General features: G+C 48.6%; 1 pseudogene; it reads right to left on the bottom strand.

The window, feature by feature from the left end:
* Nucleotides 1-14,553: 14,553 nt before the first annotated feature.
* LOC143639918 (olfactory receptor 2W3-like) lies at nucleotides 14,554-17,236 on the bottom strand (annotated as a pseudogene).
* Between the last annotated feature and the right edge of the window lie 707 nt (nucleotides 17,237-17,943).

The following is a 17,943-nucleotide window of genomic DNA, read 5'->3' as shown; positions in this document are numbered from 1 at the left end:
CCTCCAAAATGCTGCTCATACATTGAAATTCATTTTTGGAGGACAACATAAGCATGAACAAGTCCCTGGCTTCAATCCCAGCACTCAATACATCAGCAAATAAGTAAACAACAGTCTACAATACTAATTATCTCAGGCCAGAGAGTAGCTCAGTAGTAAAGAACTTGGTAGCCCTCAGTTCAATCCTCAGCAGTACACACACACACACACACACACACACACACACACATTAAAAAAATTACAAAGAAAAACTGAAAATATATGTAATGAGTGATAAAAAAGATTACAATACAAAAGATACACAATGAGAGGCAACAAAATCAATGGAAAGACAACACACTTTCTTACAAAGGAGACTGAACTTTTCCATGATTCACACTCTTTGAAAAAACAAAGAGCATTTCAGAAAATTATGTGAAAGTCAGGGCATGGATAATAGTACACTGTATCTAAGACCAGTGAAAATATTGTACAGAACAGAGAGAGCAGAGAGAGCATTTATGTTACTCCCAAGTTTCATAAGCTAAAAGGCCAGCTCCCAAATGGGTAGCCCTAAGAGGAGGTAATTAGGAGGGAACAGGAATCAGGTAACATGGTGGGAATGCTCATTTATTATTTGACTTTAAATTATTCAGTGATTAAATGATCACAGTTGGGTATTTCAGATATCGCCAAAGTTGTCCTTAAAATTTGCAATGAAGATGGGTATGATAGTGCACATCTGTAACCCCAGCTGTTCAGGGGTCAGAGGCCTGAGGCAATGTAGCAAGACCCTGACTAAAAAGGAAGAATCTAAAAGGGGCCAGGGATGTGGCTCAGTGGTTAAGCACCTATGGATTCCATTCCTGATACCAAAAAAGCTCACAGTTAACATGAACCTGTGAAGTCCAGACAACAACCACCACAAACTGTTATTCCCTGTCAAATTCATGACCGTGTAAAGGAGAGAAACTAGTTTTTATGAAGTTGCATTCATGAATTTATCCACAACTATTTTTGTAAAATGGATTCATTTTCAGCAGCAAAATGGAAGACAGAATTTCTCTGTATGTTAAGTGGCATTCTGGAATCTACCACAGGGCTTTCAACTGGAAATCACTGAAAACACAAGATTGACTCTCAAATTTTCTATACATATGCAGGGGTAGCAAAAGGTAAATTAGGTGGGTTTTATTTGTTTGTTTGTTTGTTTGGTACCAGAGATTGAACTCAAAGGAACTTTACCACATCCTGAGCCATTTTTATATTTTATTTGAGATGCAATCTCACCAGGTTGCATAAGGCCTGGCTAAGTCGCTAAGTCTATCTTCAAGTTTGCAATCCTACTGTCTCAGCCTCTGGAACAGCAAGGATCACAGGTGTGCACCACTGTACCTGGCTGTAAATTAGAATTTTTAACAATGGAAATATAACTAGACTTTAAAATCCACTTCTGTCTTGCCTATTTAATAATAGTCCATCCCATTTGGCTCTGAATAAATAAACCTGGTCCTCAGATAAGTGAGCACATCATTTCAAAGTGATGCACAGAAAGCTTTGGTGCTGAGGGAGCACATATGTGTCGGGCTCAAGGGGCAGGGAAGGGCCCTGACAGCTGGGACATGCCCCCTCCAGGTCTTGCTCACTGAAAGCCTCTGGGATCACCCTTTCAGGGACCTGGACCATGACTCCAGTCTATGAGGCTTTTCAGGTTTGCACAGCTGTGCACTGGGGTGGGTGGTCCTTATGCTCTGGGAGAGGTTGCGCTCCTTCACACTGTGAGAGACTGAAAGGGCAGGAGTCACTGCTGACCTGGCCCCGCAGCACCAGCATCCACAGGCTGACTGGCCACCTGTCTCCAAGGAATGGGAACAGGGCTTGGGGAAAACAAGGTCCCAAGGAAGTAGCTGTCAAGATGAGGCCTGTTCCAGGAGATTCCTCAGCCCAGGGCCCCCAGCAGCTTCCCTGAGAGGCTGCACCCCACACCTCAGGCTGTCCCCTAGGGGGAGCTGACCCAGGGCTTGAAGTTCTGTTCACCCTGCAGGGCACAGGGCAGCTGTGGGCACTTTGTAGCAGCTCCAGGAGAGGACAGTGGCTGAGGACATGGGACCCTGTGAGGCGTCCAAAAGGAACCTCTGCCCAAGAAATCTGACATGGTGTCTACACCTAAGGAAGATGCCGTTTAATAGTCAATCATCTTAATTTCTGTATCAGACCACAATTTTCAAAACTTCTCAGAATATATCACTACCCTTACCAGACATCTAGTCCCTACCATCTACCAAAGAAAGAATGTAATAACGACAGAAGAAATTTCATTTTATTTTTTCTGTAGTCCACCAGTCTAATGATTCTACTAATGCAATTGGTTCCACAACTTTCTTTTATAAAAGTTCATGTAGGCCAGGCACAGTGGCACACAACTATAATCCCAGCAGCTTGAGAGGCTAAGGTAGGAGGATTGCTAAATTCAAAGCCAGCCCCAGCAACTTAGTGAGGCCCTAAGGAACTTTGTGAGATCATTTCTGAAAATAAAATATACAAAGGGATGGGGATGTGGCTCAGTGATTAAGTGCCCCTGGGTTCAATATCTGTCCTCCAGGGTGGGACACATACACCATTTACAGTACTTGAATCCATGTTCCTGAGTATGGTCATTAACATTTGGGTTAAAATGCACTATTTTCCATAGCTGGGGTTGTCAAAGCCTTTAATCCCAACAGCTTGGGAAGCTGAGGCAGGAGGATCATGACTTTCAGGCCAGGCTGGGCAACACAGCCAGACCCTGTCTGAAAATCAAATTAAAGGGCTGGGGATGAAGGAGAGCAGAATGAATCAGACACTATTACCCTTTGTGCATATATGACTACAGGACTGGTGTGAATCGACATCAACTGCAATCCGAAAAAGGAGCAGTTATACTCTATTTATGTCTGCTGTGTCCAAAGGCATTCGACTACCATGTATAACTGAAAAAAAAAAAAAAAAACAAAAACAAATTTAAATAAATAATTTATGTCAAAAAGGGAAGGGGGTGGGTACATAGCCCAGGATTCAATATCCCTAGGTTCTATAAACAAATGCCTTATTCCCTTTAAAGCAATTATTTTGACCAAACACAGGAAAATGTTAAGTGATTACTGTTTCCACTCAAGTGTAATATTCACAAATAGAAAACAAAAGCTTTCAAAAGTGTTCTTCTTGCCAGGGACAGTGGCACAGGCCTGTCATCCCAGGGACTTGGGAAGCTGAAGCAGGAGGATCACAAGTTGGAGACGCAGCTTCAAAACAAGCGGGAGCCCATCTCAAAATTCAGTATAAGGGGAGGCTGGGGATGTGGCTGATAAAGCTCCCCGGGTTTGGCTCCCCAATTAAAAGAAAAGAACTATTCTCTCCAATATTTCACTAGATGAAAAGTGACAATTAGCGGACGGTGTCCATTTGGACCGAGTGGGAAGAACGAACGTCTGGCCGAGCTGTGAGGTGGAGGGAAGGGGGGTTTTAGAAGGCAGGAGGCGCCTGCAATTTGGAGGACCTACAGCAGCCTCCGGAGGAGCTCCCCTGGGAGGAGGAAGGTGCATTGTGGCCCTGCTTCCTCCACGTTGGGAAGAGTGGGTCGGGGCACCAGTAGGGAGCAAAGAGAACACCAGGGACCTGAGCCGCCCTTCCAAACCCAGGGAAACAGGGGACAGGGCCCAGGGCCACCCTCCAGCGGGGACTCTGCCACAGTCAGAAGCTCACCTCAAAATCCGAAAACCCAGCTCACCCCAGGAGACCAAGGGACAGGGCCACGCGTCAGTGGAGGACTCCTCCGCGCTCCCCAGCTCACCAGGACACCGGGCCCCAAGGCAGATGGTGACCGGAACCTTCAGTCCTGGTCGCAAACTCACCATTTTTGTCTTCTGTGGTGACCCCGCGTCCTCTTGAGGAACCTCCATGCACCCAAGATGGGGGTGGGGAAACAGGCTGCGCAAAGTCACCTGAGTCCCTGGAGCAGAGAACTTTCGGCTTGAAGGATCAGGAGCAGAGTCCCGAAAGAAAAAAAGCCCGCGAGATTGCCGAAGCCCGCCCTTCCTTTCCCTCTGCACACTGATTGGACAGTTCCTCTCGCATCCCGGATGGACGGCCTCCAGGCCCGCCTCTGCATCGTGACTGACAGCCAACGTCATCCAATCACTGTCTGAAATTGGGTAGAGTGACAGATGCTAGGCCCCAGCCTTTTCCAGGCGGAGCTTCCCCGCTGTGCTGGGAACTAATCCACGTGGGAAGCCTTGGCTTAGCCTCTGGTACAGAGATGACACCTGGCGCTGAGCTAGGCTTCAGCCATAGAAGGCTTTCCGAGCGCCCTGGGTTTAACCTCAACACAAATACAAAGCACAGCTTCTCAGGGAGGCTGAGACTGGAGGAGCCCAAGGTCAGTGAGACCCTCTCTTAAAATAAAAGGAAAAGAGTGGGGGTGTAGCTCAGAGGTCCAGGTCAAGCCCCACTGGGTTTATTTTATATGTATATATATATATCTCAGGCAAATTACAAAGACAATGTCTACAAATTTTGAAACACTCTTTGAAGCTATCATATATATCCCACATATATATGATATCCACTAATGAAAACAGTTTGAAAATTATTTTAGTAATTCTCATTACCTCCTGGCCTCTGATCTTTGAGGAGGCAGCCTGAGCTATAAAAGGAGACATTTGGGGTTGGGGCTGTGGCTCAGTGTTCCATCCCCAGCAGAGAAAGGGGTGGGGTGGGGGGAGGCAGGCAGCCCTCTAAAACAGCAATGTGCAGTGGAAATAAAATGGGCACCTTGTGCTCAATGTAGATAGTCTACATTGTACTATTATCAGTTCTTATGTACAGACCTGACTCTGCTGATCCCACAAGTCTGCTCAGCTTTTTGCCCTAAAAGCAAACAGAAAAGGTGTTGATTGAAAGCAGGAAACAAACTTTGACCAGTGCAGCTACACCAGGGAGACAAGGAAACCCTGTCCTTACCCTGTGTTCAGGTGCTGACAAGGGCTGTGAGATTTTCTAGAAAGAGAAATCATTGTCATGAATGTATAGGGGAAATTGTATGTAGGATTCAGTATTTATTGTAAAAGAATAATATTGTATTTTTCTTGCAATAGGTGATAAGCAAATAATATCATAATATGTAGAATTGTATTAGGTTTCAGGCATCTGTAGTCTCATAACATGTCTCTGAGCTCAAGCTCATTTGCCTCCTTGAAACATGTCATTCCATTGCACAGACTGACTTTATTATTTTCTCTCAGTATAAAGTCCCCCTCTTGTCTACTCTTTCCATGTCAAGGTTCAGATGCACCAACATTTTCAGGAAAAGCCACAAGTCCATCTGCATCCTGTCTAGGAAAAAATGTGTCCCCAGAAGCTGACCCAGCGCTCTCAGTTCCTGGGTTTCAACTGATCATTAAACCAGAAAGAAATAGTAACCCTGCTCAGCTCTGCCAGAAAGCCTGCATATAAAACATAAAAATTTGCCACTTGGGGCCAATACAGCCTGTCATATTAACCCGAATAATGGAAAGTATATACCATTTTGTTCTTTTCTCTTCAGTTGGACTTTGTAAAGTCTTTCACATGCTGCACAGTGTCTCACATTCATTCTACCTAACAATATTGCCCATAGACAAGGGGGGCTCTTGTGTAAAAAGTGTGGAAACATGGGCACATAGCTTTCCAAAGCTGTGAATTGAATACCAGGTGTTTTTATTGTCCCCCATGTAGAGATTGAATTGAGGGCGGGGGCACTTTAGCACTGAGCTACATCCCCAGCCCCCCTTTTCATTGTTGTTCAAAGAATGTGGGTGGGAGCATAACTGTGATGGATCTGAGAAAATAACCCCAGATGGTGACTCCAACCTGTTATCCAACCAGTGAGGAAATACAAAGTACAAGCATGGTGGTGCAGGACGGTAATCCCAGCCTCTCAGGAGGCTGAGACAGGAGGATTGCTTGCTCAAGCCAGCATCAGCAAAAATAGGGTGCTAAGCATCTCAGTGAGATCTTGAGTCTAAATAAAATACAAAACAGGGCTAGGGATGTGGTGAAGTGGCCAATTGCCCCTGGATGAATGGAAGGATGGGTGAATGGGTGGGAGGATGCATGGACTGATGGGAAGATGTATGTATGTCTGAATGGATGGCTGGATGAATGGGTAGATGGGTGGGCAAATAGACAAATCCATGATGCATGGGAGAGAAAATGGGCAGATGGGTGGAAGCAGGGATGGCTGGTACATAGACAGATGGATAGATATATACACAGATGCATGCTGATGGATTTGAGTAATGATAGTGATTTGCTAATCCTGAGAATAAAGGGCTCAGAACAGAGTACAGTTCTACAAGCCTGTATGACATCATGTACACAGTTTAGCAAAAATAAAAAAATTCACTGCACTCTCTAAAATCCTTAGGCCTTCAAAGTCCCCCACTCAGACCATCTCTTTTGCCCCCATTTTGGCCCTGTCTCCCCCACACCCTACTAAGACATAATTTTTTTCCAAGTCCCCAGTCATGCTGGGGATCAGGGTTTCTGTGAACTCAGGATATGCAAGTGTCTTTTGGACCCATAGCTTTCAAATCCTTTGGGTCCAAACCCAGCAGTGGCATTGCTGGGTCATATTGTGATTCAATCCTAAGCTTTTGAGAGGCCACCACATTGTTCTGCCAAGGGCCACCTGGAGCCCCAGGAGCTGGGAGAGGCAGGAAGGAGCTTCCGTGGAGCCTGTGGAGGGAGCTGGACACCATTGTTAGAGGTAGTTCCTGTCCACATCTGGCCCTTAGAATCCCTGAGTGGGACCTGGTGTGGAATCTGGGTCTCTGCAGAGGTAGTTAGTGAAAGGTCCTGAGATGGGTTCCTTCTAGGTCAGGGTGGCCTTATGCAATGCAGTGTCCACACAAGAGACAGAAGAGAGGACACAGACACAGAGATGGAGCCACATGGAGACAGAGGCAGAGACTGGAATCATGGGGCCACCTGGAGCCCCAGGAGCTGGGAGAGGTAGGCAGGAGCCTCCCTGGATCCTGTGGAGGGAGCTCATCCTTGTGACCAGTGGTCTCAGCTCTTTGCCCTCCAAGGCTGGGGGAGGGGTGGTAGCTTTTTGTTTCAGTCTCTTTGTTTTGGGTTATTAATTATAACAGCCCCAGGAAAACCCTCACAGACTCAGTATCATCTCAAGTTATTTGAGAGGGCTAAGACCTTAGCTTTATAGTTGGGAAATGATTATTTCTGGTGCTGAGTTCTGCAATTTTAAGCAATTTAATTACACTGGTCAATTTTCAATAAATTTTTCCAATAATTAAACACACAACACCACCCCATCAACAAAACTGCACTGTATTTCAGTATATTCTTCCCATAGCAACCAACATCCCCAATGCTCAGTTCATCAGCCAAGATTATCCTACATTAGTAGCCCAGTAGGATGTTTGGATTGTTTTATCTTCATTTAATTTTGGATTTTTGGTACTGCACATTGAACACAGTGTGCCTAAGCACTAAGCCACATCCCCTTTTTATATCTTATATACAGAGTCTTGCCCATTTGCTCAGGCCCTCACTACATTGCTGAGACTGGCCCCCAAATTGCAACCCTCCTGCCTCAGCCTCCCAAGCCATTGGGATTACAGGCATGCCACACCACAGCAGATAACACTATGTTTTTTGAGGAGACCTTCAGTCCTGGGAGCAGAGATCTCTAAGAACACAGGAAGAAAGCAAGTTGGGTGCTGGTAGGCAGATTATCAAATAGACTGAGCATGAACATGGGTTAGAAATGGTCTAGGGCCATGGGAGCTGGCTCCCTGGGAAGCAGAGTTTGAGGGAGGTGGTGTGGGTAGGGGCAGCTGGGTTGGTCCTGATTCTGCTGTGTCTCATTGCTCCAGATAGGGAATACCCATAGAATGCTAAATAGATTATATAACATGAAATCTCATTATTTAATAATAACAGTAGAATTATAATGTAATAACAGATTAGGTCTACATTATTATTTACAACCTAGGTTAATGCACCTGTGTCAATATTCATTTTGAAGTGGCACACACTGTAATTCTGTGACTTGGGAGGCTGAAGCAGGAGGATTGTAAGTTGGAGACCAGCTTCAGTAACTCAGAAAATCCCTAAGAAACTTAGAGTCTGTGTCAAAATAAAATATATATATAAAAAAGGATTAATGATGTAGCTCAGTGGTTAAGCACCTCAGGATTAATCTCCAGTATCAATAGTAATAATAATAATTAAAGTAATAATTTTGTTGGTACATCTGCAGAAATGAAAGCCTGACACTTAATAAGTTAAGAATATGGAGCCTCTGTGGGGACTTGGGTTACAAAGTCAATACAGTCAAGGGTGTTGCTGGGTCTGAAAAAGGTGACCCAGCCCAGAGGATGCTGAAGAACTCAGAGGTGTCAGGGTGGGCTGGTGACGGGGCACACAGCTGGCCCACTGTGCTGGCTTTGTCTTCCACACAGCATGGGTGGTGAGAAAGAAGCAGGGCTCCTAGTGATGGCCAGCTGCCATGTCTTTCCTTATCCCAAGATCCAGTGGGTTTGAAATGGGTTTGGCCATCAGGCAGAGGTGGAGTTAGCTTGGGTGGTGGCCTGAAGTCATCAATGAACAGTCAGGGTCTGTGGTCTGAAGGTTCCTGGCTGGGTGTTTTGTTACAGCAGCCCAGGAAGACTAATACCACCAGCCCTCTGACCACTGCAATGACCTGAGTGTGTCTGGAGCTGCCACATTGGAACTGAGGGTCCCTTAGCTCTGAGTGGTGAGCATGTGGTGATGTGGCAAGCCAGCCATGGGCTGGGTGTGAACTATGAGCCTGCTGGACTCTGCGCACCACCTCGTGGACCAGGGCTCCAAGTCAGGCATGAGGACACGGGTCTCACAAGGGTATCTGCAGAGGTCAAGGATCAAAGGCGGGTCAAGCTGGACCACTAGTCCCCAAAGCATGGCAGACCCCCCCCCCCTTGGCAGGCTCAGGCGCCCTCTGGCTGGAAGAGCAGGGTCAGGAAGTACGTGTTCCACAGAGTTGCTCCTGTGGAGGGACAAGGATCACAGAGAGATGACTGAGGACAACAGCAGGACTCAGCCAGGTGTCCTCAGGAGGTGAATAGCACCAGGGGCCGTGGTCCATGTGTGGGTGGGTATAAGCTGTTCTGTCCTCTCCCGAGCAGAGTGAAGGTGGCTTCCAATTAGATCCTGCACAGACACATTCACTACAATGAGACCTGACAGTGTGACATCTAGAGAGCAGCTACTGCCTGAGGATCTACACCTCAGACAGGAAAACCACTCATCAGGATGTAACCAAGCCATGCCTGATATCTGTCTGTTCAGCCTGCTCTTCCCTGGCACCCTCCAGCCAGAGGTGCAGCCCACCAGCTCCCAGCCCTGCCCGGCTTCTGGTCGACCTAGTCCCTTCAGCTCTCACCTTCCTCCATCACTATTCTCTTTTGGAGAAACACAGCTTATTTTAAAAAGATTCTTAGAGTCAAAATTCCTCTTTCATCTCACTCCGGGGACAATGGCAGCTTCTAAGAACACAAATAACAGTAAGTGTGGCGCAGAGGAGGGTGTTAGACCAGGACGCAAGAAAAGACCACTGGCTCCAATTAAAATCAAATTAAAGCAAGGTTATTATTTTGACTAGCCGGGCTGCCTCGCCCACCCAACACTGACCCCGAGACCTGTCTGCACAGCAAGGCCTCCTCCACCCATCTCCCTTCCCTCCTGTCATCCTCTCCACCATCCTGACACCCGCTGGTTCCATTCTGTACTCCAGAGGCAGTCTTCAGCAACCTGGCCCTTTTCTGGGTCTCTACTTGAGGAAGATGCCCCTGCATTGCAAGAACTGAGTAGCTTCTCTCCCTGAATCTCTCTTACTGCCAGTTTATTCCCCAGCCAGCCTACAGGCCCTCAATGGGGACAGTTTCCTTGCCAACACCTCGCGGGACCTCTCTTTTAAGTCTCTGCAGTCACTCTCTGCTTTCTGGGCTGTGCTCCTGTGCAGAGGATTCATCCAGTTTCCTGAGTTTACAGTCCTGTCCTTGATGCAGGGGGCCTGTTTTCAACACTTCGCCGTGAGTAGAGTGCCCCCTCCTGGCCGTTCTGCGTTATGACCGCTGGTTTTACAAGCCTCCTCTGTGGTGTTCAATCTTCAATCCCCAAGTGCTTGTGTTTCTGGTGCCCTGCTCTATGTCTGGGTCCGTGCGTTTGCTTCTGTACATTGCTTCCAAGGAAACCGGGCCTTTGTGTTTGTTTGGGCTCTGTCTCATCCAACAACGAGGCCCACGGAACAGGGTCGAGGACAGTGTGGCTAGAGAGTCACGAATCAAGACCTCCAGACATCAAGCAGGAACCAGGTCTGATTTTATTGCGCAGTTACCAGGTGTATACACTCGGGCAGCAGCTAAGCACATTACACGCAGCCACCAATACAATTTCTGAACAACTCTAGGAGACCAAAGTAGGCCCCCCAATATTCCCTCTGGCCTACTGATGATTCCAAGGTTGTTCTGTTGAGCAACTGCTGGCACAGGAGTGACTCTGAAGAGCCACAACCAATCAAGTAGCAGGCTGTGGAGCAAGTGCAGGGTCTGCAACAGGTGGCCTCATGCCCAGGGAGGGGCCTACAGGGTGAGCAGCCTGCCACTCACACCCCTACCTGGAGGGGAGTGGCCTGCCACTCAGGTGTCCTTCATGTATGCCACATATGCAGTTCTCCATGCACTTGTCCCCACGTCTCCCCCTCAGACTTGCCACAAGGACTTTTGCTAGCATCCCTTAGTTTTGTTGGGTGGCCTTCACATGCTTGCATAAGCGTCTCACAACACAAGAAAAAAATTATTACTGTCACACTCAGTAGGGCCAGGGTAATAGCGTTATAAGGGTTAGTAACTTGGCTCTCAGGGTTTTCCAATGTTCAGCCAATCCCTGGAAGAAAGAGGAGGCTGTTGAGACAGACACCTTAGTCCCCTTGATTTTGACCATGGCCTTAGTGACGCCATGCCGTCGTAACACAGTGAGCATCCCAAGCGCCCTTCATGAACCAAGAAAAAGTGGAGAACTGCAAGGTTCCATTGTCAGATACAGCGTATTGGGTGACGCAAATACTATGAAATTCAGGGTGACCATGAGCCTTAGCAACATAAAGAGAACACTTCGTGGCTCCTGGTGGAGGTCTGGTTCTTGGTGAATGAGGAAAATAGTGGTTCAGTTCAGTTTATTTAAGTCATTTTGAGAGGCGAAGGCTGCTGCCACACAGGGGACACATTGTTTCCAGTGTGCACAGTGTGGATCCCCTGAGTGAGCGCAGCAGTGGCAGTGGGTGTGGTGGCGATGGCGGCCACTAGGGCAACAATCCCAGCAATGATGAGGGCAATATCGCTCCTTGTCCGGTGCAGGATCTCACTCAGAAGATGCTTCCTCTGCGTGTCCCATGGACTCCTCCACTCCTTGGACTGGTTCACTGGAAGCCAGGCTGCAGTGGGCATCTGAGGATCAGTACACATTTAGCTTTCAGAGCAGGTGTAGACAGGTTGGGAGCCAGCAGGATGCATTGACTGCACAAGGGATCTCTGCATGAGTGACATTTACACCATCAGAGGCAGTGGTTATGAGCATGGGAAGGGTGGCGAGACACAAGCTTGTGCACAGTGGGTATGGGTATACTTAGGGATGAAGGCATATGTTGGATTTAGGGCTCTTTATCGACCCATTCATGCAGCCTGCTGATGCCTATTTGAAGGGTCTAGTGGCCAGCAATATTGGTGTGATGCGAGATTGATTTCCTGCATAGTGGTTGATGACAGATTGTCCCAGGTAGCAGTTACTCCATAGCCCACATGGTATTTGGGCACATAGGTTACATTCCAGGGAGCTGTGCCCACCCAGGCACTTAGATATTGATCTTCCCAAGAGAAATTTCTCTTACCAAGGAGATAAGGTGTGGCTGCCACACATGGATTCCAGGGGTGCTGTCATCATCAGAGGGGGCTTTCTAAAGAGTGTTGTTGGGCATGTTGGCAGCCAGGGTTTCTGGCACTTGCCATGGGGTGGGGTGTCTATGGCTATTGGTAGCGTTAACTACCAAGTGTCAGTGAGAGACAGCCAGCATAGGACTTGTTATATTGATCTACAAATGCTTCCTTAGCAAGAGCAAAACAGAGAGGACGGTCCTGGTTGTAGGTCTCATTATCAACGATGGAGAAACCACTCGGCCGAGCAGGTGTGGAGTGCTGGTGTTCCCCTGCACGGTGGTGGTGTTACAGCTATGTCAGGATCAATCAGGTCAGAGTTATTAGAAAAGAGCTTAGATGGGGCTCCTTCCCAATTGACCACCGCTAAGTTGGTGGCCAAGGGACCAAAGCCCAATTTACCTGGCAGGTAGTTTCACTGCAGGCACCAGGTGGGGTGAGGATTCTGTCAAAACATACAAACCCTGGACCCAGTTTTAGGAGGGACGCTAGACCATTCCATGCATTTGGGATGGGATCCATCTTGGAGATTATAGATTAATGGGAGGGCACAGTTAAGGGGACCTATGTTTGTGGGTGGCTGTTTCCATGGAAAACTTTGAAATTGAAAGAAAATTTGAAAAAATAAGATATTGTTCAATGCATTGAGAGGAGATTGGGTAGAGTCTCCTCCCTCCCCCTGCCCAGTTTTTGTAGAATGGCCTTTAATTCCTTGGGTGTTCTGACTACGATGCATTAAACCTGAGGATTATAGGGGATCCCAGTAACATGGTTTGTATGCCACGTAGAGCAAAATTCCTTGAAGGCTCTGCTTGCCTAGGCTGGAGCAGTGCCAGTTTTGATAAAGGACCTGCCATGATCCCAAAGCACTTAAGTAGCTGGGGATGGCCATTCTACAGCCTGAATAGGTATCAGTGACCACATACATATATTTTAATTTCCTGAAGGTACATAATGAGTGACATCTACTTGCCATAAGGCATTAGATTTTAACCTTGGGGATTTACTCCAGCAGGTTGTTAAGCGACAACAGGAAGGAAAGGGGCATATTTCTGTGGTCTTGACTAGCTGCTTGCAAGCCTCCTTGGTCAGTTCAGGAAATAATTTGCAGAGGCTCTGGGCATTCTCGCCAGAACTGTCCTGTCCCTCCACACCCCCAGCAAGTGGAACTGCCTCTTCCTTTACAGCTACCTTACTCCTGCTTTCATGCAGTGGCCAAGGCTGAGGCCAGCAGAGTGGCTTGAGCCCCTTGTGTCCCTGCATCCTGGGTGGCCAAATCCAGTCATCCACTGGACTGCATTGTGGTGGCGCCTGCTGCTCTCTGTCCCTTGTTTAGTCCCTCCCTGATCACCTCCCTGGCTGCGGCTTCCCTTGCTCCTTCATGAGAAACTTTTCCTTTCTTGGATTATTCACTCTTTCTGTAAACTGTGACTGATTTGAGCACATGCTCTGCAGATGGCCCCTGGGGCCCACCCCCTGTACTGCTTTCTTTTCCTCCTTCAGGGCACCCAATTCCTGTGGGTGCCAAGAGGCAGGGCACTGTGGTGGTGCTATGTTGGTGGCAGGCTGAGGTCCTCTCCATCAACTTTCATCTCTTATCTTCCACAGACCTTCCAAAGGCTCTCTGGCCTCTTGGAGTGGGTTTCTGGAGACCATGGCTCGGGCCTGTCTGGTGGCCTGGTCATTTCCAAGCCATCAGGGCCCCATGCTGAGCAGTGCTAATTGCATTCTTAACTATCCATTGCTACAAGTTTTATGGTTAGGAGGAATCATCCTTATGTTTCAGAATCTGCTCGGGCAAAAGGGTCACAAAAGTCAGGCCCTTCATACTCTCTTGGGTTCCTCTCATCCATACTAATCCCTACCTGCATTTCCACGCAGACAGCAGGTGCTTTGCTGGGGAATAACAGACCCTGTCCACTTCCTCCAGGCAGGGCTGCAGAGACATTGCTTTTGGGCAAATGAAGCACGTGGGGTCTGCCCACGGGGCCACATTTATAGTTGCTCCTTAACCTTGAGCTCCCACCACATTCATTTATCTGTCCCCTAACAAAGGGCAGAAAAAGGCAACATGCTTCCTTGCGAGCCTATGGGAGGGAGATACCCAGCCATGCTGAACTCAGCTTTGACGCCACCCAGGAAGACACAGTGGTTCACACCAAGAGCCCTGAGAGAGCTGGGAGGTTCCAGCTAAAATGCCGAGAGCACCACCGTGAACTCAGCAAACTACAGAAGCAGGACCCGGGGGGCTGCTGCCAGTGTGGCCCTGGTAGCAGCCTGCGGGGTCAGGTCTGCACATCCAGATGTGGAGGACAGGCCTTGTGCTGTTATAATACCCACAGCGCTGGCCTTAATCAGGCGCCCAGAGGCCAGCCCTGCAAGGGTGCTGAGAGCTGCAGGCAGACACCTCATCTGCCCCACAGCTCAGAGGACAGCAGTGGCCCTTATGGAGCTGACCCTGAGGCTGTGTGCTGGTCACTCCCTGGGCCCTCCCTCATTGTCCCCTTTTCTGTTCCCCAGCATCAGCCTTCTCACCTCCCTGTTTCTGAGGGTGGAGATGAGGGGTTCAGGAGGGGGTGACGGGGTTGTAGAAGAGCATGAGGACCTTGCCCTGGTCCCGGGAGGAGCGGCTCCTGGCTGCATGTACTTGAAGATGATGTTCCCGTAGAACAGGAAGCCCAGGGGGGAGGTGGGCCGCAGGTGATGAAGACTGTGTCTTCCTGAGGACGACTGCATTCTGAGCACAGCACTGATGATGTGACCACAGGAGACCAAGAGGAAGAACACGGGAAACAGCATGATGCCCACATCCAGGACAAGGACAGTGCCCTCAATAGCCACCATGCTGACACAGGCCACACGGATCAGGATAGGTATCTCACACAGGAAGTGATCCTTCTTCTTGTGCGCACAGCAGTGTAACCATAGGGTCACTGACACATGACCAAGGAAATGACTGCACCACAGCCTGGAAATCACGATCACGGTGTAGGGCAGGGGCTTCCAGATAGCCACTAACGTGTCATAGGCTGTGACACTCAGCAGCAGTCCCTCCACTCCACCCAGGCCAAGGAACAGGAAGAGCTGGACTGTGCCCCTGCAGAGCTGATGGTCTTTTTGTGGACACATATGTTGTGCAGCAGCTGGGGATGGAGCTCAGGTGAAGCTGAGATCCAGGAAGGATGAAAAGGGGTAAGGAGTACATGGGCATGTGGAGGTGTGCCCAGCTGCGACATCAGGATGATGGAGTGTGGCCCAGCAGGGTCAGCATATGTGCTACCAGGAGGACCACAAAGAGGACCTTCTTCACATTGGGGAAATTGGAGAATCCAAGGAGGATAAAGAGGTCCTGTGTGCTGCCATTGGTCCCATCGATCTCTAGGGCACCTGAGGAGAGGTGTCAACAGCAGAAGCGGCAAGGGCTGCTGGAGTGTGGGCTCCTAGCCAGGCTTAAAGCAGCACCGTGAGGACTTGTTTACTGACTCACATAACCTCTATCTGTGCTGTGCAGGCTCTGCTGGGGTTATTATTATTATTCCCAAGTTATAGAAAGGAAACAGAGACACTTGTGTGAAGTGAATGTCCCACATGGAGGGGCAGAGCTGGTCTGCACCCAGCAAATGTGGCTGCATCTTCACCCTTATCCACCCCCGATTCATTGTTACTGCAGAACAGGAGGACACACACCTGCCAAGCTCCATCCTTTGCTTCTTCCAGCTACACAAGTTCCTGAGCTCCTGTCAAAACCTCAGAGGCACAAAGAACACCCAAAATAACCACCTGATAGGATTTAGGAAACACCATGTGCAGCTGATCCTTGAACATCATGGGTTTGAAGTACAAGGGCAACTCATACAGAAATCTGGTTCAGTATATAAAACAACTTAGAGATTTGCAAGCATTTGATATACTAAAAGACAAAACATGTAACTAAATATTCAGTCTTTTAAAAATATTTATTTTTTTAGGTTTTTAGGTGGACACATGTCTTTATTTCATAGTTGTGTGGTGCTGAGAATCAAACCCAGTGGCTCCTGCATGCTAGGTGAGCACTCCACCTTGGAGCCCCAGCCCCACCCTACATATTCCATCTTTATCAAAAATTTAGAATATCACGAATGCATAAATCTATGTTGTCATTATGATACTTTATCATTTACTACTATAAAATACACACAAATCTCATGTAAAAAGTGAAAATATATCAACATTTCCAGAAACAGAGACATTACAAGGTGCCACATGCAAAGGAGAGAAATAAAAACCAAAGCAAAACTGCAGCAGCAGCATCCCCACAGGAGAGGAACTCAGGGAGCCTGGCACTGTGCCATGCCCTCAGCCACCCCTGTGGCGGGAAACGTGTCCTTCTCCTCACTTGAGCAATGGGGACAGGATCCTAAGCCCCTGGCCCCTGTGTGGAGGTGACTGCTCAGGCTTCTGACTCCCAATAGGAAACCCAGGCTCCTGGGACCCCCAACAGTCCTGACCCCGGGACCCTCTCCTCACAGTGGAGAGGAAGTGACCCAGAGACACCCCAGACAAAAGGCACCCTGTGCATCAAACTTCCCCTGGAGGATGCGGGGATGTGCTCAGAGGAGCATCCTGGGTCCTCAACCCTAGGGAGCCCCTCACCCTCTTCACCCAGCATCCAGATTGCTCCCTTGTCAGATGAAATATGCAAAACACCTCCCATGAGATCAAGCTAAAAAGAACACAGAAATGAGACAATTTCTGTGACAACACATTCACCATTATTTTTGCCAAACACGTCACAATTTCCAACTCATGATGTAACCCAAGGTCGTGGAGCTGTGCTCCATTAGGTCATGGCTCAGACTCTGAGTCTGAGGGGGACAGCTTCAAGTAACACCCAGTTAAACCCTGTGACGTGCCCACCCAGAGCTTGGATAGGGGGGAAGAAGCAATTTTTGCTTCTGTAGACCATGGGACAGTGGGACCCGGTGAGCACTGCTGGACCCGGACACTGACTGCCTCACGTTCCTCCCACAGCTTTACCAAGAGAAGCGACTGCATTTGTGCTGACTGCTCAGGAGACAGTCCCCTGGGGTGCTCTGACCACACACCACACGCTGGGCAGCTGGCCCTGGAGTCCACCCTGAACTGTGAATTCTGCTGTCAGGAGTCATATTAAGTCCTGTGGAGGGGAGTATGGATCAGCTCCTGCACCCCAGAACACATTGGGCCTCACCCCCATTCAGATAATGAGGTGTGGCTCCAGGAGTAGGCATCACCCATTGGGGGCGAGTTACACCCACCTGTTCCTTTGGAATTCTACTCTTTGCCCTTTTGGGATAGAATGTTCCATGGAACCTCCCCTGGTGTGTCCCCTTCCCTTGCTCTGCCCTTGATCCTCACAGAGCACATGAGATGGGCGTGGCCTTCCAGGATGTCAACCTACTGGCAGCAGACATCAGGAAGACTCCACCCCCTGAATCTTGACCCTATCCTCACTTGAATGGCTTCTCCCCAATAAAATGGGGCTGCAGGCCTGCTCTCTCTCTTTCTTGCCTGCCTTCCTCCTTTGGGGGAGCTGGGTGAGGGAGCTGGAGAGCCTGCTGAGGACCTGACATCCCATCACTTGTCATCTTTCCTGATTCTCTGCATGATCCTCACCACTCTCAAAATCTACCACCTCATCTGGACCTTGGTGAGAGCCCCAACTGCTCCCTATGACCCCCTCCTCAACTGGTCATCCGCTCCACGCTCCATGCTAGGGAAAGCCTACCTTGGTTCCAGACCTGATCACCGAGGTCTGAGTGAGTGTGCATCTGCTGGACTCACAGCCTAGGACTTAAGACCTTTGAACTTAGCATGCAGAGGGAATGTCTGTCACTAGCCTGTCCTGATAAAGTGTGTTTTGCAGTGCTTAGAATGCATCTGGAATTGTTTGCTGTGGATTGATTATGTCTATTGCAGTGCCCAGCATTAAGGATTG

This window comes from Callospermophilus lateralis, assembly GCF_048772815.1.
Source record: "Callospermophilus lateralis isolate mCalLat2 chromosome Y unlocalized genomic scaffold, mCalLat2.hap1 SUPER_Y_unloc_1, whole genome shotgun sequence".
NCBI classification, from domain to species: domain Eukaryota; kingdom Metazoa; phylum Chordata; class Mammalia; order Rodentia; family Sciuridae; genus Callospermophilus; species Callospermophilus lateralis.
The sequence above is the reverse complement of the archived record's forward strand: the minus strand, read 5'-3'. Positions and strand labels throughout refer to the sequence as shown.